The following is a 26,908-nucleotide window of genomic DNA, read 5'->3' as shown; positions in this document are numbered from 1 at the left end:
TCTCTCTGTCAAATCTCCTACAGCAGTAAGCATGAACAAAGTGCACCTACAAAAAAAAATATATATGGACAGTTCTACCATCCAGATGCTGAGCAAAAAAAGCCTGACACAAAACATGTTCGTCCACATTTATATAAAGTTCAAACACAGGCAAAACACATCTCTGACGTTCAAAGTCTAGATGGTGGTCACTCTTTAGGAGCGCGGGGCGGCTGTAAGAGGGTACAAGGGGTATTTCTGGGGGTGCTGGAAACAGTTTTTTTTTTTTTGATCTATGTGTCAGTTACTTGGGTATGTTCAGCTGGTAAAAATTGGTCTGTAAAGTCAGGATTTGTACACTTCTCTGTATGTATGTCAGACTTTAATAATCGTAGTTTTTTAAAGAGCAGGTGAAGGAAGAGAACGCAGTGAAGGAGCCTGAGCCGGAAGAGCTAGAGATGATGGGGAAAAGTCTGGAAAGAGGGGTAACCTTGAAGTCACGGAAAGGGGATGTTTCAAGAAGGAGGAATTGTTCCACAGTACCAAATGGCTCAAGGAGAGTGGGTAGCATAAAGGTCACTGGATTTGATGACTTCAAAGCCATTCTGCAAGAATGGCAGAAACCAGAAGCAGCGGGCTGAAGACTGAGACAGGAGAGTGCAGCTGCTGTCACGTAGCTAGACTGTGCAGGCAGATGATGGAGACAGTAGCTAGAGGCAACATCAGGTCAACCGGGTCTTCGTTTCCCTGAAGACAGGAGAGATTTGGCCATGTTAGTGTGTGGGAAAGAGCCAGTTGAAAGAAAGATGCTAAAGTTAGTGGTGGATGATTGATGGGGTCCCCAGGAAGGGGAGGAGGTGGAATTAGCCTTGGGCAGGGGAAGGGGCACTTTGCATTCCATGGACACGGCAGGGAAGGAGGCCAGGGAGGTGCAGGTGCAGAATTCATTCAGGAAGCCCAGATGGAGAGTTGAGGGAGCTCATCCTAGTGGCTCTTGTCTTCAATGTGGCATAAGAAGAATAGGGAGATTAAGTGGGATAATGTGAAAATACTTTGTGAATTATAAATCGTAACAAACACACAAATTTACAGGGAGGGTATGTTACAGGAGAGCGATTTAATAGACAATGTGTGGAGATCTCAGGAGCCAAATTATTCATAGACAATCCCTCTCCCACCATAGACAACGCCCCTCCTGCCCCCAACACACACTGGCTATTATATTTATCTAATTAGCTGGTAAATCACAGGTACAATCTTGTTATTCAGTTCAGCTTAGCAGTTTAAACCAATAATCAGCACCAACAGAAATGTTTTCTGGAGATTCTTTTTCCAGTTACAGTTAATTCTGCTCCAAGAGAACTGGTCCCTTTTAAAGGTCTGCTGTCCCTTGGAAGACAAGGTCCTAGTTTCTGGATCTCATTCTCCTTCTCCATCTATGCTGCCTCCCCCACAGGTCCCCCTGGGGGTTCCCTGTGTTTCTCTTTTTCCTGGAGACCCAGCCCACTCAGATCTCTGGAGTTGGTTCAGCTTTTTCCTCATTCTTTAGAATGCACGAAGCATCTAGTGGCACCCCTACCTCCAAAGGCAGATGACTTTGGGGAAATTATTCATACAGAAATTAAAGGTCTAGAAATGTCTTTGTGTCGACTCTCTTGCCTGATACCTTTGGGAAGTGTTTGTGGACTTTGGGAGGTAGAAGGTAGGGTATGTGGTCCACACACCCCAGCATGAAGAGCATTGCTCTCGCAGAAGACAAAAGTCAAGCTGTTACAAAAGTGAGGAGGCAAACTGCTGTTCCAAGCACGTTTTATACACTTGCTTCAAAAGCTGCTTAGCATTTTGCTGACTTGAGATTCAGAGAACCCACCAGAGCCCAGAGATTTTACATTTTCTGGGTATTAAGTGCAAAATACTTGCCAGATAACAGACTTTTGGGGGATGCCGGGGAGTGTTTCATAGCAGACCATTAGTCTGGGCTGTTATCACACTGAGCTGGAGTGGGGTTTTGAGCGGCTGGCGGTGCACAGTCTGATAACACCTGAGTAACCTCACTCCCAGGGCCAGGCCTGACACTCGGCAATCTCAGGGCATCGTGCACTCAGCTTCAAGAGTAAGGCATTCCAAAGGGCTCTGGCTAGAGGCAAGCAACACAACCAATGACAAACTTTAAGAGAGGGAAAGAGACATTTCAGTGCCAAAATAATTTTTGAAAATCAGGGACCTGGGCTAAATCAAAACAAGTTCTTTGTGGCGATCCATTTCATATGATAAATAATGGCAATGACCCCGTGGGGGGGGGGGCAGCGTGGAAGGTGCCTGTCTCCTCACAATGTTAAGGAAGCCGTCAGGAACTTTCCATCAGGAGGTTGGCAGTGGAAATCTCTGCAAACTGGACCACATGTGTCTGCCTAACTTTCAACAGTGGGTACAGAGCCTGCCTCCTGTGCAACCTTGCCAACAGGCAACTGATCAGGAGGAGCTCACTTCAATCCTCCCGCTGAGTGGCAGAACCAAACAGTGACCGAGAGCAATGACGTTTTTCGGTTACTGTTTGACCTCGGGCTGGGGGGACACAGAAGGAAAACAGAAACCACTCAGGCAGTTTTCTGCGAGGTGGTAGAAGTGGCGTGGGAAAATACTTCGCATGGGTCCTGCCTGCTCAGCCCAACAAAGAAATCTCGTGGTTTGTTGTCAGATTCCTCCAGCTAAATTCGTCAAAGGGGGGGAAGAAAACCTCTGTTGGGTGAGGGAAATCTCTCCCTTGAGACAGTGCCCTAGCACTCCCCTCCTTAATGATTCATAGCCGCCCCGGCCCTCTGCTTACACCTGTGGGCAGGGTAAGGAGGAACGGGGAAGAGGAGCATCAGCCTTTGTTCCTGCCCTGGACTCCTCTCCGGCTCAGCCCCAGTGGGGATGCTCCTCCAGCATTTTCGCCAACACCGAGAGCCACGACAGCGCTGGGGTCCAAGCGGTCCCCCTTCGCAACCAGCCTGGAAGCCCCCATGAATGGTGTGTGCAGGCGGTTTCCGTACACATAGCTTTCAAATTCTGATTCTCTTCACTCCCTAATGAAATTAAATTATTTTAAAAAGTGCTAGTCCTCGATATCGCTTAATAAAGATTTGAGTGTGAGTACTGTGGTATGGTGGAAAGTCATAGTCTCTGCAACCACACAGAACTGGGCTCAGATCACAGCTCTGCCCCTTAGCTGTGGACCACTGGTGAATCTCTAAACCTCCTTCTCTATGTTTTAAAAATCCAGATGTTGCTGTTAAATGATGAGAGGGGCGCCACCTGGGTGGCTCAGTTGGTTAAGCGTCCGACTCTTGATTTCAGCTCAGGTCATGATCTTCTGGTTCATGAGTTCAAGCCCCACGTCGGGCTCTGCACTGACAGTGTGGAGCCTGCTTGGGATTCTCTCTCTCTGCCCCTACCCTGCACATGATCTCTCTCTCTCTCTCTCTCAAAATAAATAAATAAAATTTAAAAAGCATTAAAATGATGAGAGAAAATGTCTGCATTAACCCAGGAGCTCCTTGAGAAAATACAGGAAGGTTTCTTTTCCTTAATAAATGATGCTTCTTTATTTTTCTTTCAACCACTGTCTGAGTAGTTAGATTATATTTGGAGAAAGATTGGATATGGTCCACTGAAGTCCCTTAATACAGAAAACTGTGTTGCTTTTTAAGAGGCCACATCAGGTCAATACTGGTTTCTCAGAAAGGCCTGGAGAAGCCATCTTAAGTGAAAGTCCTGTCATCAAAGACAAAAACCTTGCAGTAAAATAGTTATCACTGGCTTTCAACCTTTAGTAGCTTAACTGCAGCTAGAGAATGGCAGACACTCAGGGCCTAAACTGGGAATTAATCACAGCGGGACTGTTCTAATCCTTTTCCGGAACACTTAGACTTTCTCTCTGAAAGATGCTGGATCAGGACTTCTGAGATATCAAAAGTAAATTTTTAAACTAGACTCAGGCTCTGTGTAGAAGGCACATCCGGGGTTTGAATCCTCTGGGTAACACACAGAGTGAAGAGCATATTTCTTAGAGAAGGAAAAAAGGAGCCCTTTGGCTTCAATTGCCTTTCTTGTGGAGTGCATTCAGCTGGAGCAGGGGAGCGGGGCATGGGATAAACTTTGAGGAGTGTCCACAGGCCTCTTCACTGTCATGATGACTGCTGTTGAAGACGTGAGGAGATCAACAGAGATCAAGCGGAGAGAACCCTGACCAACTCCTCCAAGATTAGTCTGTTTCCAAACAGAGCAAGTGTTTCTCGGTGTTTCCTAAAGGCACTTGCCTTCTACTTTTACTATGCTTGCCAGATCCATGGGACACCTGTACTTGATAATACTTAGTCAACTTTAAATTGACTCAATTTTTATGCTTAGCCAAATCCTCAACAATCATCAGGGAAATCACAGGTTTTGTATATTTTCCTGTAGTACTTTAGAGCATAAAACTCTGAAAATAATTTTTCACATACCCCTTTAAATAATGTCGTGTGCCACCAGTAGGTACACCAGGATTTGAAAGACACTTCTTTAGATGAGCAAATACATCATGAGAAGAGTGACTATTACAGGCAGGGGGTTAATGGTTATTTTTATTTTTCTGTACTACTTGCCAAACCACCTCCCAACCTCTTTCTGGTGGAAGAGATTCTTTCTTCCTTTCTTTCTTTTTAAATGTTTATTTCTTTATTTTGAGAGAGAGAAAGAGAGTACAAGTGGGTGGATAGGGCCAGAAAGGAGAAAGAGAATCCCAAGCAGAGCCTGACATGGGGCTTGATCCCTGGTCTCACAAATTGGGAGATCATGAACTGAGCAGAAATCAAGGAGTCAGATGCTTAGTTGACTGAGCCACTCACACGCCCTGGAAGACATTTTTTTAAATGTTTATTTATTTTTGAGAGAGAGCGAGCAGGGGAGAGCAGAGAGAGACAGGGGGACAGAGGATCTGAAGCGGGCTCTGCACTAACAGCAGAGAGCCCAATGTGGGGCTCGAACTCATGAACCACAGGATCATGACCTGAGCCAAAGTCAGATGCTCAACCAACTGAGCCACGCAGATGCCCCATCCCTGGAAGAGATTCTTAATAAAGCCCTCCCTTTTCTTTAGTATCTATAAACACTTTCGTGTGCACCATGTCATTTGAACCTCACCCAGTGAGGTGGGCTGGATAAACATTTGGACTTCCACTCATAGAAGAAATCAAGGCTCAGAATTTAAATTCCTTACTCAAAGACACATAGCTGTCAGTACTAAGGCAGGAGGAGTAAAAGCCTAAGCTTTTTTATTTCATCAGTTATAGCAACTTCTTAGCAAATAAATCATGGTTGACAGGGACCGGGTGTGAGGCAGGGGAGTGTGCGTGTGTGTGTGTGTGTGTGTGTGTGTGTGTGTGTGTGTGTGTGTTTACACTACTCTCATCACCATTCACCTATTTCAAAAACAGTAACTTAAGTAAAGGTCAGCTTGTCACAGAGACAGGACTTTTGTTTCAATTCAGTGGAAAACAATGTGGCTTCTATTCTCTTCAAGATTTTGGTGGTTAAGGACACATGTTTCTGAGTCAGACACACTTGGGTTTGAAACTCTGCTCCACTGCCTAGTAGGTGTATGACTCTGGGAAAGTTTTTAACAGTTTAATTTTGATGAGTTTCATCATGTTTAAAGTGGGAATAATAATACTATATGATAAATACTATATAATACTCAATGCACGGGGTTGTTGATAGTGGCTGTTGAGAACTTCCGCATCACAGGGCTATGATTAAATGAGATCATCTGAAAAAGAGCGTATTACTATGCTGAGTCTAAAGGGAGCATTAAATGATGGCTATTATTCTTTAATCAGAAATGTCTACTGTTGACACATTTGTTACCTAACATTTTGAAATCAATGATGGTCATGATTGAGTTTTTATACGGAAGGCCCATCTTCAGATATATGAAATATGATAACAGGGATGTCCATTCAAACATTTACCATTTCCCCTCAAAGCAGTAATAGTGCACTCCCTCTCTCTCGCCTCATTTCTGTGACCCAAGGCCATTGCCATCCCTCCAAATACCTTCACAGCAGCAAAGATACTTTACATTTTTTAGGGCTTAAAAATGTGCACTAACTCAGGTATACTTTCTCACTTGCCCTTCACAACTGCCCTGTGATGCAGATATTATTCTCACTTCACAGAAGAGAAAACACTGTCAAAAAGGTTGTATGACCTGCCAAAGTCACACAGCGTGTAAACAGAAAAGTTGGGATGGAAACACAGGCCTTCTCATTCTTTCCAATCACATGAGTCTCTGACAAAGCAGGAAATAAATACATGGTTGAATCTTCCTTTGACTTACATCTCCTCTTCCTGGTACATAATGTCATAAGCTTCTGCAAAAAGTTTCCTAGAGCACTAGTGAGTGGGAAACCTCACTTTTTTGACTGACACCAATGCAGGAAGCTGTCCCTAACTGTCCAACCTGGACTGCCATTGGCTGGCCATGGTTTCATCCTTTTTATTTAAATGGGGAAATCAGGCCACTGGAACTGAGCATTTTCTAAAAAGGAAAACTGAGTCATTTGTTTTTCGCTGATTTCCATTCTAACCTCCTTCTGCGTTGATAGATGGCAAACAGCTCCCAGACCTTTTGGTGACTCATCCGCACAATGGCGGCTTGTCTGAGGTTCCAAATCAGTTTCAGAATACTAATTTCCTATTTCCTCCCCATTTCAGAAATCCTCACGATAGACTTTACTACCGTGAGCATCGAAAAGGAGGAAAAGATGGATTGGTTTTACAAACTGTTGCGCCCTTTCAATTGTGAGGATGAGACCTCTGACTGACAGTCTGCAGGAAAATGTATCATCGTCATGTTTTTCAAAGGTCAAGTGGCCCCCTTCAAAGGGCTCTACTTGGGTCCCCGACTTCACTATACCTCTGAGAAAAAGTAAGGGAAACCAAAATGGGAGAGCAAGGGACAGAAGAGGAAAATGGTGTGAAAAGAGCAGACAGGGGAAGGGACTCACCTCAGGTCCTTCTCCCACTACCTTAGTCCAAAGTAGGGAAGATCTCAGTGGTACTAAAGCAGTGAGAAAGGTCCTTCTCATCTCTCCTCTCCTCCCACAATGGTCTCACAGCCTGAACTACCATTTCAGTCGAGCCCTTTTGCAACACTGCTTACCAACTACTTCCCACTACAGAGAACTAGTCATGTTGTCAGATTACTTAGCAGTATCCTCTCTTGGTTAGATCATGCATTGTATCTGAAGTCATTTTAGTGGAGTCTCTATTTTATTTTCATTCAGATTAAAGGGTAGCACTTGTAAAAACACTCCCAGTAACTTTGGTGAGACAGTTTAATTCATTGGGTTTGAAAACATTGGCTCCAAGACTGAATTTCAACCAGGAATAAATGTCTCCAAGGGGCAGAAGAGGTTCTTTGACGTATAAATACACTTGTTAGAAAACAGGTCATAAAAACAGTTTACTACATGCCTAGCGTGGGAAAACCCCATGATAGCTGAGGTTGTTAAGCTCTTTCATTAGTTTCCTTCAGACACTGGAAGTGAAAAAAAAAAATAAATAAAGCACAACCCAGCATGATATTTCTGTAGGTATCACCTCCCCTACATCAGAGTCAACCTGGCGTGGCTGTTAAACCTGCAGATTCCTAGGCTTTGTGGCTGAGCTACTCGATCAAAATCTCTGGAGGTGAGGTCTAGGAATCTGCGTGTTTAACAAGCTTTCCAGGCGATTCTGACACACCTAGCATTTGTGAAGCACCACGGAAGTCAGGAAGACAGGTCCTTCTTCCACTAGGGTACCAGGGCTGGCCTTCAGGCCCCATCGTCTAAATCCAGTTAATTCTTGCAGTTTTAGGATTGCCGCAAACTAATTGCCGTTGTTGGAGCTACCAAGCGTGGAAATGGTTTCTACCAAGAAAATATAACACTGACTTCCATTACATTACCCGCAAATCTTCAGGAATTTTAACTTACTGCATCATAAAACTCAGCTCTGGGATCTTATATGTGAAGCGCTTATTGGAATAGATGGTTATTTCCCCACTTTTAAGTCAAGGAAAAGAACTCCATAAATATAAAGAGTGTTTTATGACAATAGAGGCATATTCTTTCTTAGATTGTTAGCAACCTAGAATCTTTACACACAAATTTTTTTTTTTAAGATTTTATTTTATTTCTTTTAAAGTAATCTCCATACCTAAAATGGGACTCGAACTTACAACCCTGAGATCAAGAGTTGCATGCTCCACCCACTGAGCCAGCCAGGTGCCCCACAAAAGTTTTTTTAGTTATAAAAGAGGTTGGGCCTGTCCTGGTTAAATCAATAATCTGGTGGGCTCAAGGGACACAGGTCAAGTGCATCTGTGGATTTGTCAGCATCGTATTTCCTTAGAATCACTGGACTTACTTGTGCAAGGACTGCCTGTGACCCCTCAAGTGAGGCTCCATCTCAAACCAGTTCACCAGTTACAGAAAGAGTTTTTGAGGGTCAGTATGCTGGGTACTATGGATAGGACTTGACATAATATTAAAAAGAGTGCCTCTCAACTCTTGTGCATCAGAATTAGTGGTAAGGCCCGCTTCACATCTTTTTTTTTTTTTTTAATTTTTTAATGTTTATTTTTGAGAGAGAGAGAGACAGAGCACAAGCAGGGGAGGGGCAGAGAGAGAGAGAGGGAGACACAGAATCCGAAGCAGACTCCAGGTTCTGAGCCTGACATGGCGATCGGACTCACAAACCATGAGATCGTGACCTCAGTCCAAGTCGGACGCTTCACTGACTGGGCCACCCACACACCCCAGACCCACCCCACATCTATTGAATAGGAACCTTCAGGGGCAACATCCTTGTTTGAATAAACAAATCACCCCAGGTGGGTGTAATGCAGACCCAAGGCTCAAGACATTGGCTATTAAAACTCCTCCCTTCTGAAGGGCACCTGAGATTTTTTAGCCTATAATAGATAACACTGATACAAATGCATCTGACATAGGATGTGTATTAAGAACACATTACAGACGGGGCCCCTGAGTGGCTCAGTCGGTTAAGCGTCCGACTATGGCTCAGGTCATGATCTCACGGTTCGTGAGTTTGAGCCCCACATTGGGCTCTGTGCTGACAGCTCAGAGCCTGGAGCCTGCTTTGGACTGTGTGTCTCCCTCTCTCTCTGCCCCTCCTCCACTTGCCATTCTGTCTTTCTCTCTCAAAAATAAATAAAACATTAAAAAAAAAAAAGAGAGAGAACACATTATAGACAAAACACAACAGCCACAGATAACATCAAATCCAACATAGAAACAAATGCATAGAAGGAAGGATAAATGCAAAATTGGCAGTAGTTCAGGAAAGCACAGATGTATTTCTGTGCAGATTCTATGGCCTCTGGTTGATGGGAGGAGCAATAGACTTTGCTGTTGGTTTTGGTATTTCAGATTAAAGGCTCAGAGTCAAAAACTGGTTCTAGTTTAAAAGGCAATGCTTTAACTTTTTCATAATTCTGATGTATTGGAAGTTATATAAAAATCATATGAAGAACATACCTAGAGTATATACAATTTGTATTAAGATTGTATGGTCTTTAATTTTTATTTTAGGGTAGAGTGATAATTTAACTGAGTTCTGCATAAGACTGAATATGGTGTCCAGGAAAAATGAAAGACTAAACCAAATATTCTGTGAACACATATGAACACATATTACACCCATGTTTAAATGAAACCCAGGCAGTTGTATAGCAAGTGAAAAGAAATCAAAGCTTTGCAGTCTGGCTAATGAGAGGTTCTCTGAAGGGCATTCTGCGGAATGCATTTCTCTTGGCAGTTGCTCTAGTGGACTCAATTCACTTCTAAGCAGATTTCTTTAATCCTTAGCTCTAACTGGGTCAGCATCATCTGATTTTAAGTATTATTACAGGAGACATATGCACAATGATTATTGAAATAGCTACAACAAACCTGCCTAGAAAGTTACCTTTTCTTGGAAAAATGCTCAAAAGACCCAATTCACATAAGTGGACAAATCTCTGGTGGGACCACCGCTATTGCAGGGGAAGGAACAAATGGAGGTGGCCCTCAGATGATAAACATGCCAAAACTTCCATTGAGATTTTTGTTTAATAGGCTGCTTAGGAAAAATGTTCAGTTAGCTTACCTTATTCTCTGTATTGGCTCAGGAAGATTCTGTTGGGTAATTTGTGGACATGGACTTGAAAAGAATTTTCACAGTTGGGAGGGTAACACATTTTGTTTTTCAATCAGAAAATCTAAATAAAACAATTGTGTGGTTACCCCTTACCAGCGGCAATTATCAACAGGTGGGTCAGTGCTACTCGTTCAAGATAGCTGTTAGGTGCTACTCATTAACTTAGAATCCTTTCCCTGTACCCGATCATCTTGCTGGATTCTCCTACTCTTTGTACTTTGTTGGTGATTCTCTTTGAGGTTGTAGGCTTACAATTATATTTCATCTACAAATAGTGATCATTTTATCTTGTCCTTTCCAAGTTTTTTACCTCTACATTCTTTCTCTTGCTTAATTATATTAGCTGATATTTCCAGTACAATGTTCAATAGTAGTTAAATAGCAGTAGTGATCAGCATTCTTACTATGTTTCTCTAGATCAGTTTGCCTCTGGTGTGGTTCATCCATTAAGTATGATGCAGACATTGGGTTACTACTCCACTCCATCCCCAAATACAATTATATGAATAGATTTTATGTTACAGGACCCTCCAGAGTTTACAAATGTAACAGGCATTATACTGGCTGGGCCTAAGGAAGCCATCGTACCATTTTTCAAGTAAATGATTTAAGGAAGAGAGGGTCTTATTCTGTTTGCTTTTGAGGTCTCTAGATCAAAAATTCACCACAGGAAACACACTTTGTTCATCTCCGTATTCCTAAATATTTATTGCCCAAATGTGCACGGTAAGAACCATCTTCAAATGCCCTTTCATCTTTGTAATTAACACTTGAAGTTATGAAGCCAGATTACCTAGAATTCCCCAACTCCTCAGGTACCGTTTTCATGACCTACACAGTTCACTAACCATGAGGACTTCTGGTAGTCAGTAGGCCTTTTAGCTCAATACTACTGCTCTTTTCCCTCAGGCAAATTTCCCTGCCCATTTGTAATGTCACCTTCCAGTTAGTGATTTCCACAATAGAAAAAGTAGCAACTCTTCTTGTTTAATGGCCTTCAGAAGCTAGTGAGTGTCAACAGGCTGAGGATTAAAAATAGGATGAGACTGCAGGGACCCTGAAGGCAGGATTTCCTTGCTTGTCTCAGATTATACAGGTAGGGTGTTGGGAATGGACAGGAAAATCAGGCAAGAAAGGAGGAATGACAGCAAGGAATAGTTCTCCCATTGACATTTGCCAGTGAGAGGAAACAAAGATGTCAATTTACTGAGTAATTCCATTATATTCTCTGGGTTGGTTATATTAACACGTTAAAGGACATGTGAAAGTATATGAAAGTGCAAAAATACTCACACCTATTATTTAATAGTGAGATTAAGGGCCCTGATTTAGTAATCTGACCATTCTATGTGTGAGTCTTGGTTCTGTTGATTACGGGTTCTGTGATTTTGGGCAAGTGTCTTAATTAAGACTTAGTTTCCTCATTTGTAAAATGGAGAAACTCACCAACCTGTTTCTTATGCTTATGTGGATATAATGAGAGAATGTATATAGAGTACCTAGCAGTACCTGGCACATAATGGAGTCTCAATAACTGTTAGGTACCATGATTTTCTATTTAGGCTTCCTTAAGTAATGTGATTTATATTTCATATAGTAAGGACTAAAGGCAAAACTCCAGGGCAAAGAGGGCGGGCTATTCATTTCCCTCTAGTTTTAGGGCCATTTAGAACTATAATATAACTTCCCATGAAATGTATTTCATTTCATAACCAAAGGAAGTGTGATTCAAAATGTTGAAAACCAAATGTATGGCTCACCGTCTTGAAAAATATCTGAGGCCATGATTTCAGAGGAGACACGAGTCTTTGAAATAGGTTTTGAAAATGAGTGTATATATGTATACTATATATACTATACTATATATATATATATATATATATATATATATATATACACACTAGCTCTAACAAGGTCATAAAAAATCAACAAGTAAATATGATATGAATGGACTAATGTGGACATTTAGACTATCTTGGCTATCTTTTAAACACATTAGTCAAAAGCCGGAAGAGGGAATTCCTATAGGCACAAACAACACTTACTAGAATAGCAGGTGAAATAGTCAACTCATAGTCAGACTCATTCATCAAATTCAGGGATCAGCAAACTTTTTTTCTGTAAAGGGACAGATAGGAAATATTTTAGGCTTTGCAGACCATAGGGTCTCTGTCCTAACTACTCAACTCTGACTTTGCAGCCACAGACACTAGGTAAATTGATGGCATGGCTATGCTCTAATAAAACTTTATTTACGAAAACAGGTGGCAGACCAGATGTGCTCTGTGGGCCATAGCTTTTTCATTCTGATTTAAACCATATAGCATACTCTAATGTGATGTACTCAACTATTCAGAAACAAACTTAATCTGATCTCTGTACTGGTTAACAATTTGTGCATTGTTCACACATAAAGATCTATAATTATTTATTATATATACTATATATAATTGATGTATTATAAATATGTAACAAAGTTTAAATGTTTTATTTAATTATGAAAAAGCTTAAAACTGTATTGTATTTGTTTTATGCCAATATTCAGTTGTTTACAATTTTGTGTCCCTTTACAATAAAAAAATACAGTTGATCTCATTTGTGAATGTGAGATTCACAGAAGTCATACTATTCAGAATAAGGTTTGATGGCTTTGAAACACTAGGAGTCCATCCCTCTTCCAATATTTCTGCTTTGTTGTGTATACACTTTGATTTTTTAAATCTGCAATCCAGTTCTGGGTTTTTTTCCACCATTACATAAAATATTTATGTTGTCAGCACTGAATTTGACTGGAAATTTAAAATTTATATATGTCAAAGACTAAGTGCTGAAAGAAATTATCAACATATTTTAAAATCCAACTAATGAGATTTAACTAAACCACATGATTCAGAAACAGGCTTAGGTGCATCTTCTTTATGCAATCCAGATGACCATCACTGATAAATACTATGATTCTGGTATAAAAATATATAGGGATGCCTGGGTGGCTCACTCAGTTAAGCATCTAACTCTTGATTTCACCTCAGGTCATGATCTCACAGTTGATGGGACTGAGCCCCATGTGGGACTTTGTGCTGATGGCACAGAGCCTGCTTCTGATTCTCTCTCCCCCTCTCTCTGTCCCTCCACTGCTTGTGCTCTTTTTCTCTTAAAATAAATAAATAAATTTATTTATACACACACACACACACACACACATATATATATATATATACACACACACACACACACATATATATATATATATACATATATATATAGATATATATGTATATATATATACATAAACACAGTTGCTAGCCCATGGCTATTACATAAAATATTTGAAAATGAAGCTGTCAATTGTCATTTGGAGGACAGAAGCTTATGTTTACCAGGAGACAACTATTAAAAAAAAATCCTGTCATCTATTTTTACAAGTACATAATTTATATTGGAGACTTTTTTTTTTAAAACACTGTAGTCAGAAACATTATTTCTATAAATCAGCACTTAGTTCCATTCTAGAGGGTAAAATTGCTTCTTACTGATTGTACTTATTAGTTTGATAGCTGTGCCTTATTGAAAATAGATTAAAAGAGGGCATTTTATGGAAACAAAATAATCAATGGAATTTAAAAAATTTTAAATCAGCATTTTGTATTTATAAGCTTCAAAACATAAAATGTAATGATGTCACTCGAGGTGTACAGAATGTCACTGCTTGTTTTGGCTGCAATGTTCTCAGTGCTCTGAAAGCACAAATTCGGAAAGAACTTGAAGTTGAGCAAGATCTAGATATTTACTGTTTTTTTTTAAAGAACATCTTGGTCCCAGGCCAAAAACCTGTTGTTTTCTTTAAAAAGGAATGAATGTCAATTAATTTTTTACAAACCCAACTTGAAGGGCATTTAATTAATAGCCAAGTTTGACTGAATTCATAGATGTATAACTTCATAAATCAATAAAGAGCTCACTAGAGTTTGTTGAGAGGTAGAGGCAAAGTACGTAAAACAGTACCTGACCTAATAAAATCTGTTTATTTTAGCTATTTATTATGATCAACATTTCTTGTAATATATACTTTATCATGGGATAGAACTACCACAGTCTTAGAAATCATATTTGCTTGGGTTCACATTCTGATAAAACTAAATTACTTAACCTCATTGGATGGTTTCACCAGGGGCAAAATGGTGATATTCCAGATTCTATAGAAGACCTGAAAAACTGTTCTTAATTTACATTTCTTATTTCTTCTTCTCTCTCTCTCTCTCTCTCTTAAAATAAATAACTAAACAAGCAACCAACTCTTGATTTTGGCTCAGGTCATGATCTCATGGTTTGTGGGATCAATCCCCGCTTGGGGCTCTCTGCTGATGGCATAGAGCCTACTTAAGATTCTCTGTTTCCCTCTCTCTCTCTCTCTGCCCCTCTCATGCTTCAGCTCTCTCTCTCTCTCTCTCTCTCTCTCTCAAAATAAAGAAATAAACTTAAAAAAGAAGAGGAAGCTGATTAGGGGTTTTTCAGGCATTTTTCATTTTGAGTTCTTGTCTGCAAACAGGTATATAATGTCCTAAAGAAAAAAAAAAAAAGGAAGAGAAAAGAAAAGAAAAGGGTTGTCACTTTATATATCAAAATCAAACTTGGGTATCCCTTGATAAAAAAAGCCCAATTGACAGATGCACTCACTCTCAGAATAATAGAGAAATTATATAATTTTTTTTAAACAAGTTACTCTCAGTCTAAAAGATGCATAGGAATTAGTGAATATTCTTTTCTGCTTTAGAGAAAAACTGTTAGCTACTCACTAGAAATACCTATCCCCAAAATTATATTAAAAGATCAAAGCTATACTTTGAATGAAATAGTAAAGTTATATATGAGTGTGTATTTATTTATTTTTAATGTGTATTTAAGTTAATGTAATAAACAACTACAAAACACAGTTTTTGTTTTGTTTTTTTTTTAAACACACTTAGTTGAAAAAAACGTTTCTATGAAATTACTTTTATGAAAATTTCAGCAAATATTTCCACAAGACAAATTCATAGGAGTGAAATTGTTGGATCAAAGAGTTGTCATGATTTTAACAGGCATATATTGATAAATAAACCTCAGAAAAGCTACACCAATTTACACAACCAAACGCAGGTGTGCCCTGAATCCCAAGGCTTTTGCCAACTCACTCAATTTGCTGTTTTCAGTTACATTCAACCCACAGTGAGAACATATCCTATTAGAGGCCTTAGATGCCCCTTCTTATCTGATCAACTAATAAATGCACTATAACATTCGTCCTGTCCCATTAAGGTTGAATTGTTCTGTTTTTGGTAAAGACAACACCATTCTCCCCATTTACTGTTTACTCCCAGGCTTACTTTCTTCTCTCTCCTACAGTCTGGACCCGTGGTCCACGTTTTCTCAAACTAGAATGCTCAGCTCCTTCAAACCTTGTCCTGTTTTGCAGTGTCTCCCCCGAAAAATTCCCATTCCTGGAAAATTCCAGCCCTCTGCTCATGGCTCCTCTTTACTGCTGGAAAACATCAAACAAGTCTGTGCCTCGGCACCATTCTGGCTTTGAACTTCAGCTGCCCTGAGCACAGCAGGCAGTCCTTTCCCGTTGCTGGGCCCTCCCCCCACATCTCTTAGGCAGAGCTTTGCAGACAGGAGGCCATCAGAATCACTGGTCAGTCTTCATCTCAGCTGACCTTCCTCCTTACCTGACACCACTGACCTGTCTCCCCTGGGCTTCCAGGGCAATGCTGTCTCGTGTTTCTTTCCCAGGTCCTTCCCCACATTTAAGGACCACTCTAAGGGAACTGAGCGGTTGTGGTCGGGCTATGGGCACCAACTAAAATATGTTCCTTAAGTTCTGAGGGACAAACTTATCGTGTAATGGGTAAGAGTGCATACTCTGAAGCCCACGTGCTGGGTTTAGCTCAGCTCTACCGCTTTTGCACTGGGCAAGGCAATGTCACTGTCCCGAGTTCCTTTTTCATTAAAGTAGCTTTCATTGCTATTTTTGTAGTTATGAATAATTAGAAGGTTTGTGCCAGTAGACCTTGCTCCTAAATCAGTACCCCCAAATCCTTGGGCCTCTAGCTTTTGTTCAGGCTCTTTGAATTTGAGCAGAGTACAATTTTACTATGAAATGGTGCAGTGAAACTGTGCAGTGAAAGGAAAGGGGGGTTGGGGTGATAAGCCTTAAAACATGTGTGTGGCCTAAATGATATAATCATGAAAAGTGTTCAGAATTATCTGGTATATAATAAGCACTTGAAAAATGACATTTCTCTTTCTACCATCTGAAGGTACAGCAATAAAATGGCAGACTGGAGACCAGGAAGAGGGTTCTCATCAGACATTGAATCTGCCGACACCTTGATCTTGGAGTTCCCAGTCACAATGAAAAATAAATGTGTTTTCTAAGCCAAAAAAAAAAAAAAAGAAAGAAAGAAAAAAAAAGAAAAAAAGAAAAAATAATACTATTCATAATTGGGAGCCCTAAATAATAGGATAATGAAATAAGCACAGATACAGGCATCAGACTGGCTTCAAATCCTGACTGAACAATTCACTAGGAGTATGATATGGGGTATGCTGTGACACTGATCTTGGCCTGCTGGACTATGTGTTTAATGAAGCTAATTCTATCTTTTTTATATCACGGCATTCTTATATGAGATAAAATAAATAGAATTAAGTATCTAGTGCAGTATCCAGAATAAAGCAAGCAGAAATTTTCTGTTTTTTATTGCCATGCTTTTTAGACCCTGTGATTATTGATACTATCAGCAAGCAGATAGTAAGCAGACCAAATTTAACATGTAGGGTTCTACTTTCAAATATATATTGGAATTTAGCTCTACTAGTGTATAAAACTGCAGTTAACAGTGGAGACTTTGCCATCGCGGCTATGAAGTCCTGCAACTAAAAAAATTGTCATACAGAGAAAAACAGTGAATAAAGTGGTATATTTTAAAGAAATAAAAAATATACATACATATGTATGTGCATAATGAGTTAGACAGACCATAGCCAAAACTATTTAGGAACAACATAAAAACTCTATAAATTTCAGAAGTCTAGTTTGACCACTTTTGAGCAGTTAGACTAATATACTTAACTGTGGGACCAGAAGTTGTAAAGAATTCTCACTTTACACAACACATACCTTAGTTGTCATTGATTCATGGCAGAATTTCCAGTCTGTAATTTTAGTACTATGCCAGTACCTATTAGATAAATTAGTTTTACTGGCCATTTTAATACCTGTACTTGTAACATTTGATTGACACATTATCAACCCATATTTGTACAAACCAGGGCTATAATTAATTCTGATGCCTTTTGTATCTAGATACAATAAATGGCTATTTTTCAAATTATCTGCTTTTTGGAAAAATACGAGTCATACTATTTTAGTTTCAATATAAACATTTGCTTGTATCCTCAAACTTTGTATACAGGAAAATTCTGCTATCATTCCTGGAAAAAAAAAAAAGGTATTAAGCCAAACCGGACTTTTCTAAATGTAAACTAGAACTCCCTGAGGGCCAGCTTCTGACAATAATAGGTTGTCAGCTTCACAAAGACAGGGAGTATTTTTTAACTTCTATTTTGTCTGCATTATCTGGTATAGTGGATGGCACACGGTAAATTGTCAGTAAATGCTTGTTGAATTGAATTACAAAGAAATGTATACAATGTGACCTAAAGCTGTCTAAAATACACAAAAATCTTCCTCTCTCCAGAGGTGCCGACATTTCCACTTGTGCCTGGTGGTCACTGCTCAGGACCTCAAGCTTGGGAGGTTGGTGTGCATTGGTAGCCTTGTCATTCCATTTCTTCTCTGAATCTACAAAAAATTCCTGGAGCAATACACATACCCTCTGATGTCCCCTTTTGTTAGTCCTATGTGGCCTAACAAAGTTCTTTGAGAGTCCCGTGATAAAAACAAAGGCAAAGTAGACTATAAGGGTGCAGACATAAATGGATTACCAAGAAAAGGACCAATGGAAATCTCTGGTAAAAAAAAAGACTGAAATGATTGTTCCAAAAGATCTCATTGTTGTAAATGGACCTGCCAAGGTGAAGCACCTTGCTTATAATGGTCTCTGACCTTTTTCTCTGAGACCAGAATTCGGGATAGATAGCTTAGATATGTACCTGACACTAATCAGGAAATACATGACATTTATATTTAAAATGTGTTTAGTTATATTTAATGATCTCATTCCCGAGTTCCTTTTTCATTAAAGTAGCTTTCATTGCTATTTTTGTAGTTATGAATAATTAGAAGGTTTATGCCAGTAGTAGACCCTGCTCCTAAATCAGTACCCCCAAATCCTTGGGCCTCTAGCTTTTGTTCAGGCTCTTTGAATTTGAGCAGAGTACAATTTTACTATGAAATGGTGCAGTGAAACTGTGCAGTGAAAGGAAAGGGGGGTTGGGGTGATAAGCCTTAAAACATAAAGACATAATTACTGTCCAATACAACCGAGCAGCTTACTTATGAGAGTAGTAATTATTGCTTATTGCTCTAAGGAAAGTAGAATAGGGAAATAGGAGAAACTCCTTTGAAAAATGGAATACCTTTTACAGAAATATCCAATGTATATTATAAAGTTCTAGGGGTGCCTGGGTGGCTCAGTTGGTTGAGCTTCCGACTTCAGCTCAGGTCATGATCTCATGGTCTGTGAGTTCGAGCCCTGCATTGGGCTCTGTGCTATCAGCTCAGAGCCTGGAGCCTGCTTCAGATTCTGTGTCTTCCTCTCTCTCTGTTCCTCTCCCACTCTCACTCTGTCTCTGTCTCTCTCTCAAAAGTAAACATTAAAAAATAAATAAATACAATTCTAAAAATAAAATAAACAAATATCTATGAATACAGCAACAGTGAGATCACATTCATGTTGCCCAGGAAGATGGGAGAACAGGAAACAGGAATAAAGATCTCTGGCAGGGAGGTGAGAGCACAGGACACAAGCCATGTCAGTCAGCAAATGACGCTGTGTGGACTAGGTAACGAGGTTCATCTGCTCCCTGCTGATATTACAAACAGGGCGATATCTAAGAGGAAGATTTCACTCACCTCAAGGCCTTAACGATCTTAGGGCTGAGAGATGATTTAAACCAACATCTTTCCTTCCAAAAGATTCCTTTCAAAATATGTTTAAGAGATACGTGGTCATCTAGTCTTTGTTTTGAATGTGTTCTCACCGACTGAGAAATCATGGGGTCACATGTTCCATTTAGAACTATTCTAACTGTAAAATGGCTTCCTGACATTTTTGAGCAGCAGTCTGCCCACCTATGAATCCCAGCCTCTGGTCACACTTCTCCCTAAAGGAGCAGACAAGCCGTGTCCCTGTAATCTCTTCACACTCCAGTATGTGAGGACGGCTGTCACGTCCCCGGGTTTCCTCATTCCCAGGCCAGTGCGTCCCCAGTGGTCCATCCCCACTACCAACAAGTGTTATGTCTAAAATGTTTTAAAACTATACATTTAATGATCACATATCATACCTCAAATATCTGGCCAGTCACGACTTCTATGTGATTTCAATGGAGTTGGCTAACATCGGGGAAACCCTGAACAGCTCTGGGAACATTATTTTACGAGGAACGTTTTCAGATAATAGCTTAGCCCAAATAAGATTATAGGCTTTAAAGAATTCCCTTTGAAATTAGATTTAGTTTAAACAAAGGGAAATAGTGAGGAAAGAAAAGACTTATTCAATGGCTAACCAAAAGAATTTGCAACTAACATAACCCACTCAACTCTGTCATGTTAGGAGATTTTTGTCTTTATTACATGAAGTCTTTACAGGATCCTAAATAATTTAGGGCTTGTTCTATAATGGGTCTTAATTTCTGGTGATAGCTAGAAACACTTTGTTTTCTACAAAGCTAATTATAAATATTCAGTTAAATGTTTAGGGCCCACATCTCCAGGGGGTCCCTCAAATAGCACTTGGTTTAAAGTGGGACCCAAAGTAGTTGCTAACAGTCAGCCTATAAGCCCCAGTGCTGTGTGGAGAGGTTTTTCTAAGTTTAAATTCAAGGGATTTACTTAAATGAATAAAATTTCTGTAATATATAGCGTGCACGCACACACAAACACAGCTGTGGACTTTGAGGTAGGTTAAATCCTAGACTGTACCTTATGCAGCCTGGGGTCCTAGGAGGAGGGAACACAGCCAGGAAGAACAAGACTGGAGCAGTCTGGTGGGAGAGTGGAGGAGAAAGAAAAAGGTCAAAAAAAGAAGCTTGTGCGTTCTTCTACCTTCTTCTCTTGTTAGCCATATTACCTCTGGGCAGTTATCCTCTTTCAGGCCACTAAAGGAAAGTTCAGAACACCTATTCTGCCTCTGAGGATAAGACCACCTATATTAACATACCTTAAAGCACATCTGTAAAAATTAACAAGAATCAGTAAGACTGGGTTGACTGTCTACACCAGTTTGGTGAGAACTACTATCTCCATATTTTTGAATCTTCCAACCCACAAAAATGGAATATCCTTCTATTTGTTTGGTTCTTCATATAAAAAATAGTTTGTGTATTTCAGTATAGAAATAAATATCTCTACACATCTCCCCTTAGACTTCTTAGCTCTTGGATGTTTTGAGTGTTATTTTAAATGATATCACTTCATAAAGTCCATTTTCTATTTGGTATTGATTTATAAATATAAGTGACTTTTGAGTACTGTACTTATAAGAAGTTTGTTAAATTCACCTACTAATTCTAATAGTCGGTAAATTCATTTGGATTTTCTATGTACATAGTATCTGCAAATGACTATTTTATTTCTTCCTTTTTAGTCTTTATGCCATTCATTTTCTTTTCTTGCCTTATTATATATGGCAAGAATCTCTAGTACAATGTTGAATAGAAGAAGTGATTATGGGAATCCTTGTGTCATTCCTGCTCTCAAGGGCAAAACTTTCAATATTTTACCACCAGATATGTCTGCTAGTAGACTGTATAGCAGTTTACAGAAGTTCTATTCATAGTTTGCTAAGAATTTTTTATAAATGGTTGTTAAATTTCATCAAATCCTTTTTCCAATTTGTATCAGTTGAGATAACTATTTTTCTCCCTTTATAAAAATTAACGTGGCAGAGTACATTGGTTTCTCAAGTGTTAAGCCACATTTGCATACATTGAGAATTAACGTCACTTGGTAGTGAGATACTATCTTTTGTATCTATTTCAGTTTCCCTTATTATACATCATGATGCCTTTGTCATGTTTTGGTATCATGATTAGGATGGACTTAATTGGGAAATATTCCATTTTTCTATTTATTGGAAGAATTTGTTTAAAATTAAGGTAATTTCTTCCTCAAATGTTTGAAAGAGCTCACTGAAAAGGCTTTACGTTGTCTCTGGAAGGACTTTTGAATAACTGATTCAACTTCCACTAACAGAAGACACTCTCCAGATTTTCCATTTGTGTTGTCAGTTTAATTTTTTGAGGTATTTGCCCTTATTCACATTTTAAAATTGATGTTAAATGTTCATTTTATCATCACATCTTTTCATTGTTGGTGTAGTCTCCAATGATAATGTATTTTTCATTCCTGATGTTACTTTTTCTCTTTTTTTATTGATGTCTTAATGGGGGTATGTCAGTTCTCTTAAACTTTTCAAAGAACAAGCTTTTAGCTTGTTTTTGTTTAACTTTTTTTTTTTTAATAAATTTTTTTTGAGTCTGAACATTTAAATTTTTTTTTTTAATGTTTGTTTATTTTTGAGACAGAGAGAGACAGAGCATGAATGGGGGAGGGTCAGAGAGAGGGAGACACAGAATCTGAAACAGCCTCCAGGCTCTGAGCTGTCAGCACAGAGCCCGATGCGGGGCTCGAACTCACAGACCCTGAGATCATGACCTGAGCCGAAGTCGGAAGCTCAACTGCCTGAGCCACCCAGGCGCCCCTGTTTTTGTTTAACTTTTTTTTTTTTTTTAATGTTTATTTATTTTGAGGGACAGTGGGGGGGTGGGGCAGAGAATGGGGGAGGGGCAGAGAGAGGGAGAGAGAGAATCCCAAGCAGTCTCCATTCAATCAGTGCAGAGCCCAGTGTGGGGCTCCATCTCAAGAACTGTGAGAGCATGACCTGAACTGAAGCCAAGAATTAGACACTTAACTGACTGAGCCACCCAGGCGCCCTTAGATTCGTTTTCTATTTCACCGATTTCTGATTTTTATTGTTTTCTTCTTTCTGCATTCTTTGTTTTACTCTTCTTGCTTCTTGAGATGAAGTGTAAATGATTTTAGTCTTTCAACTTTTATAGTAAATATAGTTAAGGCTATACATTTCTCTCCAAGCATTGTGTTAGCTGTAGCCCACAACTTTTGATATGGCACATCTTCATTATCATTCAGCTTAAAATATTTTCTAAAGCCTGTTATTTCTTCTTCGTTCCATGGATTATTTAGAAGTGTGTTCTGTTTAATTTCCAGGCACCTGAGAATTTTCTAGTGATCTTTTGTTACTGATTTCGAGCATCATTTCCCTGAAGTCAGAGCATATTTTCAATTATTTTGATCCTCTGAAATGTTTTGGGGCTTCCTTTAAGGCCTGCTTATTGTCAGTTTTGATAAATTTTAAATATGGTTTTAAGTAAAACATTGTCATTGTTGGCAGTATTTTCTATATATCAATCACATCAAGTTTGCTAACTGTTCTTCAGATCTATTATTTTTCCTACTTTTTTGTCTGTTTGTTTAGAGGTATGTTAAAGTAACCCTTATGATTGTGGATTGTCCATTTTTCTTTTTGGTTGTCTATTTTTTGCCTATTTAAGCCTGGTAAACTGGCTTCCCATTTCAGAATATCCCTCTTCCTCTCCAGTAATGCTTCCCGACTTCAATCTGTTTTATCTAACATTACTGTAGCTACACCTGTTTTTTCATTAGCTGTTATATGGTTGATTTTCTGCCATCCTTGTACTTTCTATGCACCTTTACTTAATATGTGTGTCTTGTAAATCAGAAATACATACGTAGGCTTTGTTTTCTTCCCCAATCTGACATTAGCTTATTACTTGAAGTATTTGATCCATTTTCATTTAATGTAATTACTGATTTAGGTGATTTTGTACCTACTATCCAACTACTTGTTTTCTATCTGACCCACTGTTTCATTTACCTTTTTTTTTTTTTCTGTCTTGTCTTCTTTTGGATTACTCTTTTTGATGTTATGATACACATTTGGGTTAAATTTAATACAAATTATTGTATTTACCACTTCCTTGACGATACCAGAACTTTATTCTTCCATGTTTTCCACCTTTTCCATATTATTGTTACCATGTATTCTAACTCTACAAAAATTTTAAACTTCACATTGCCAGTATTGTTTTGTAACAGTCAAAATTCACTCGCATTCGCTTTTTGTAAAAATCTTCTTTCCATTTCTGTATTTCTACTTAGGATCACTTTCCTTCTGCCTAAAGACCTCTCTACAGACTTTAGTTAATGCAGCCCTGCTAGTAACTTTTTTTTTAAACTTCTACATTTCACATTTATAGAGAATATTTTTATTCTACATAGAATTTTGGGTTGACTTTTGCCCCCCAGCACTTTAAAAAGTCTTCAATGATGTCTCTAATGAAGTATAATGTTTCCTTGCCTACATTAATAAAAGGGGCATAATGAAAAAACTAAAATTGCTTAATGCAGTGATTTTAGAAACATCTCCTTCACTTTAAATTCAAGGTCATAAAATTAGGATCAGAGCTTGAAGACTTTACAGATCTAGCCCAACTTCCTCCCTAGAAATAATCCTTATAGGAGGTTAGTGTTTGCCTTGAATACTTTTCCAGTTTTGAGGAATTCACCAAATCACAAGATAATGTATTCTATTTATAAACAGTTCTAATCATAAATGGATTCCTTAGAGAGGACTGAAACAAAATCTGCCTCTGTTTTACTACCAGTCATGGGATCTCATTCTGCCTAAAGGAGCAAGTAAGATGTTTAACTTCAATCCTTTGTTTTCACTTCTAGCATGTAAAAAGAACTACTCTGTCCCTGGCTTCCAGGGTAAGCATCACTTTCTCTACCCTGCCAACTCCACCCTCAACCTTCACTAACTCCACATTCACAATGGGTCACTAATCCCTGTCAATTATGTTCCTAAAAATAAACTGGAATTAGGTCAGTGGCTTAATTTAGGACCTATTTCTCACCTGGATTGCTGACTCTTTTCCTGATTATAAACAGAAGCTAGGAGATCTCATACAAACACTATTCTCAATATACTTAAATTCCTTAATAGCTCTCCATTACAGCACTGTTTTCCAAACTATTCTTTTGGAACTGAGTGTGGAGAGGTAGAATTGTTTGTTTATTCCATCACTGCTCTGTTATTCTCTCATTATTAGCAAAGTTTAACCTACAAAATTTGCTGCAATCCAGAAAAACTTCACCAATTTTAGATGCAGTGGTTTTAAGAAATGAATAAACTTTAATACGCATGTACACTAAAAATGACCTTGGAGTTGGAATATAACCCTAAATTTTAGTATCCTAGCAACTAGTAAGAAAAACTTTAGCCTGAAAGTATATTATTTATGAAAGCCTCTGGCTTAAAAATTGAAGATGAATTTAGAAATGACAGCATTTATAATAAAGACACCTGGGTCCAAGTCTTAGCACCCTTTCTTATTAGCTATATAACATAAAGTAAGTTATTTAACCTCTTTGAAGTCTATTTGCTCATCTGAAAAAGGCAGTTAAGAATTCTTGCCTTGGTAAATTTACCACAGGGATACTTTACAGTAGTTAAAAAAAGGAAAAATATGCTTGCAGCTACAAACATTTACATGGATTAATCTCAAAAATATGAATGTAAGAAGCCACAAAAGATTCAATGATGCTCTGGTAAAAGGTTAAAGAAACAGTCAAAATTAAATAATACATAGGTAGCAAATTTTTTTAAAAGCCAGGAAATGGTGAACATAGAATTCAAGACAGAGGTTACACCAGAGAGAGTGTGTGTGTCGGAGGAGGGGAAGAGACAGTCATGTGATCAGGGAGGCTGCTCTGGTGTCTCCCTAACATTCTCTGAAGGGGATATTGAGAGTTCATTTTATTCTTTAAACGATACACATATATTACACACTTCTGCATTTATGACTCAAGTTAAAACAAAAAGTCATTTAAATCTCCCAGTGAATCTGAATTAAATACGTATCTGCACTTGTCGACGGGGAATTCATAGGTTCACAGCTTTCTCTTGTGCTGAATAACACCACCATGGACTGATTTCACTGGCACCTGGCTAGATGAACTCTCACAACTTTGAAGAAAATAGCTGGATGCAGGAAAGTTTTTAATTCATTGGAAGTAGATCTCAAAAAGCAAATTTCTGGTGTAAAATGAAATGAGATACAGATAATTAATTTAGTGGAAAGCAACCATGTGTCAGGCTTTGTGTCTAAAATTGTAAATAAGATCTTACCTAATACTTGGTCTGTGACCTGATTTTATTTCAGGGCCATATTCATTTACCAATTATCACTCTCTAGACAATGAAAAGCTCATTGGTCTATTCACATTTGTAACTCAGAAACAGGGGAAAGTAGTCTTTTTCACCCTATTTTCTGAAAAGTATGTTAATTTTATGTATATAGGGTAATAAACTTTAGTTGTAAAGACATTAAAAAACAGCATATGTAATATGGCCTAGATATTCAGGAAGTATTAATATTTAAAATTTACTTGCAAGTATTAGAGTGGGAACAAAAGGGATATTAAAATAATTTAAAATTCTATGAATTTCACAAATATACTAATGTATGTTTAAACATTGCTGATATATATGTATAACCTTTCATTTGCAGACTTGTCCTAGTGAATTTAGTAAACAAATACTTAATACTTGCTTATTATCAAAAGATCATGAATTTGTCCTTTCCCTTCCTTCTGATTGGGGTGGAAGATTCAGCCAGATGACCAGGGCTGAGGATCGAATGGTTAGGATTGACATCATTAGGGTCAAGGCTCAGCTGGCCTGGTCCTTGTGGTTGAGACTAGGGTTTCAACTGGTGTTATTAGGGAGTCGTGTGGTCAGGGCAGTGCAGTGGTGGCTGACATATTTGACATATTTGGAGCTAGGTGGCCCAATGCAGCAGCTAGCGTTGTCAGGAGGCTGGAACATAAAAAGTAAGCAAATAATACATTTAGGATTATGGGAGCCAGATTCCTCACTATGAGAGAAAGGAGTTACAAATATGGAAAGGGAAATACTAAACTCTAAACTATTGAATTAGAATTGAAGGTACTAATGTGAACTCAAGGTTTTTCAATATATATGTATATATAGATACACATATAGCATATGTCTGTTGTGTACACACATGTATTTCTTTGATCTGTCTGCCAATAGGGCTTAAAACCAATGACTCTCCAGAAGCAATGAGCACTTCTCAGGTCTTGGTTTCCATATACTATTTTCCATTTAAAGGAACCAATGTTCCTCAGGAAAAAGTACAAGATAAGCTTGGGATACCTTCATGTGCCAAAAAATAAGGAAGAGCTAAAAAAATATCAAAAGGACAGGGGAGCCTGGGTGGCTCAAGTCGGTTTAGCGTCCTACTTTGGCTCGGGCCATGATCTCACGGTTCATGAGTTTGAGCCCTGCGTCGGGCTCTGTGCTGACAGTTCAGAGCCTGGAGCCTGCTTTAGATTCTGTCTCCATCT

At 38.8% G+C, this 26,908-nt stretch overlaps 1 long non-coding RNA gene and 1 pseudogene across 1 annotated transcript; one reads left to right on the top strand and one right to left on the bottom strand.

Moving 5' to 3' along the window:
* Positions 1 to 126: 126 nt before the first annotated feature.
* On the bottom strand, positions 127 to 21,872 carry LOC144617223 (uncharacterized). Its single transcript, XR_013557490.2, has 3 exons — positions 20,357 to 21,872; positions 12,255 to 12,327; positions 127 to 726 (listed from the first exon to the last, which is right to left on the bottom strand). It is a non-coding gene; the product is annotated as an uncharacterized LOC144617223 (long non-coding RNA).
* On the top strand, positions 17,922 to 18,239 carry LOC144617319 (UPF0729 protein C18orf32 homolog pseudogene; annotated as a pseudogene).
* Positions 21,873 to 26,908: the final 5,036 nt, after the last annotated feature.

The sequence above is a fragment of the Panthera onca genome, chromosome C1 (genome assembly GCF_046562875.1).
Source record: "Panthera onca isolate mPanOnc1 chromosome C1, mPanOnc1 haplotype 2, whole genome shotgun sequence".
Lineage (NCBI taxonomy): Eukaryota > Metazoa > Chordata > Mammalia > Carnivora > Felidae > Panthera > Panthera onca.
Note: the sequence above shows the minus strand (reverse complement) of the source record. Positions and strands in the feature narration are given on the sequence as shown.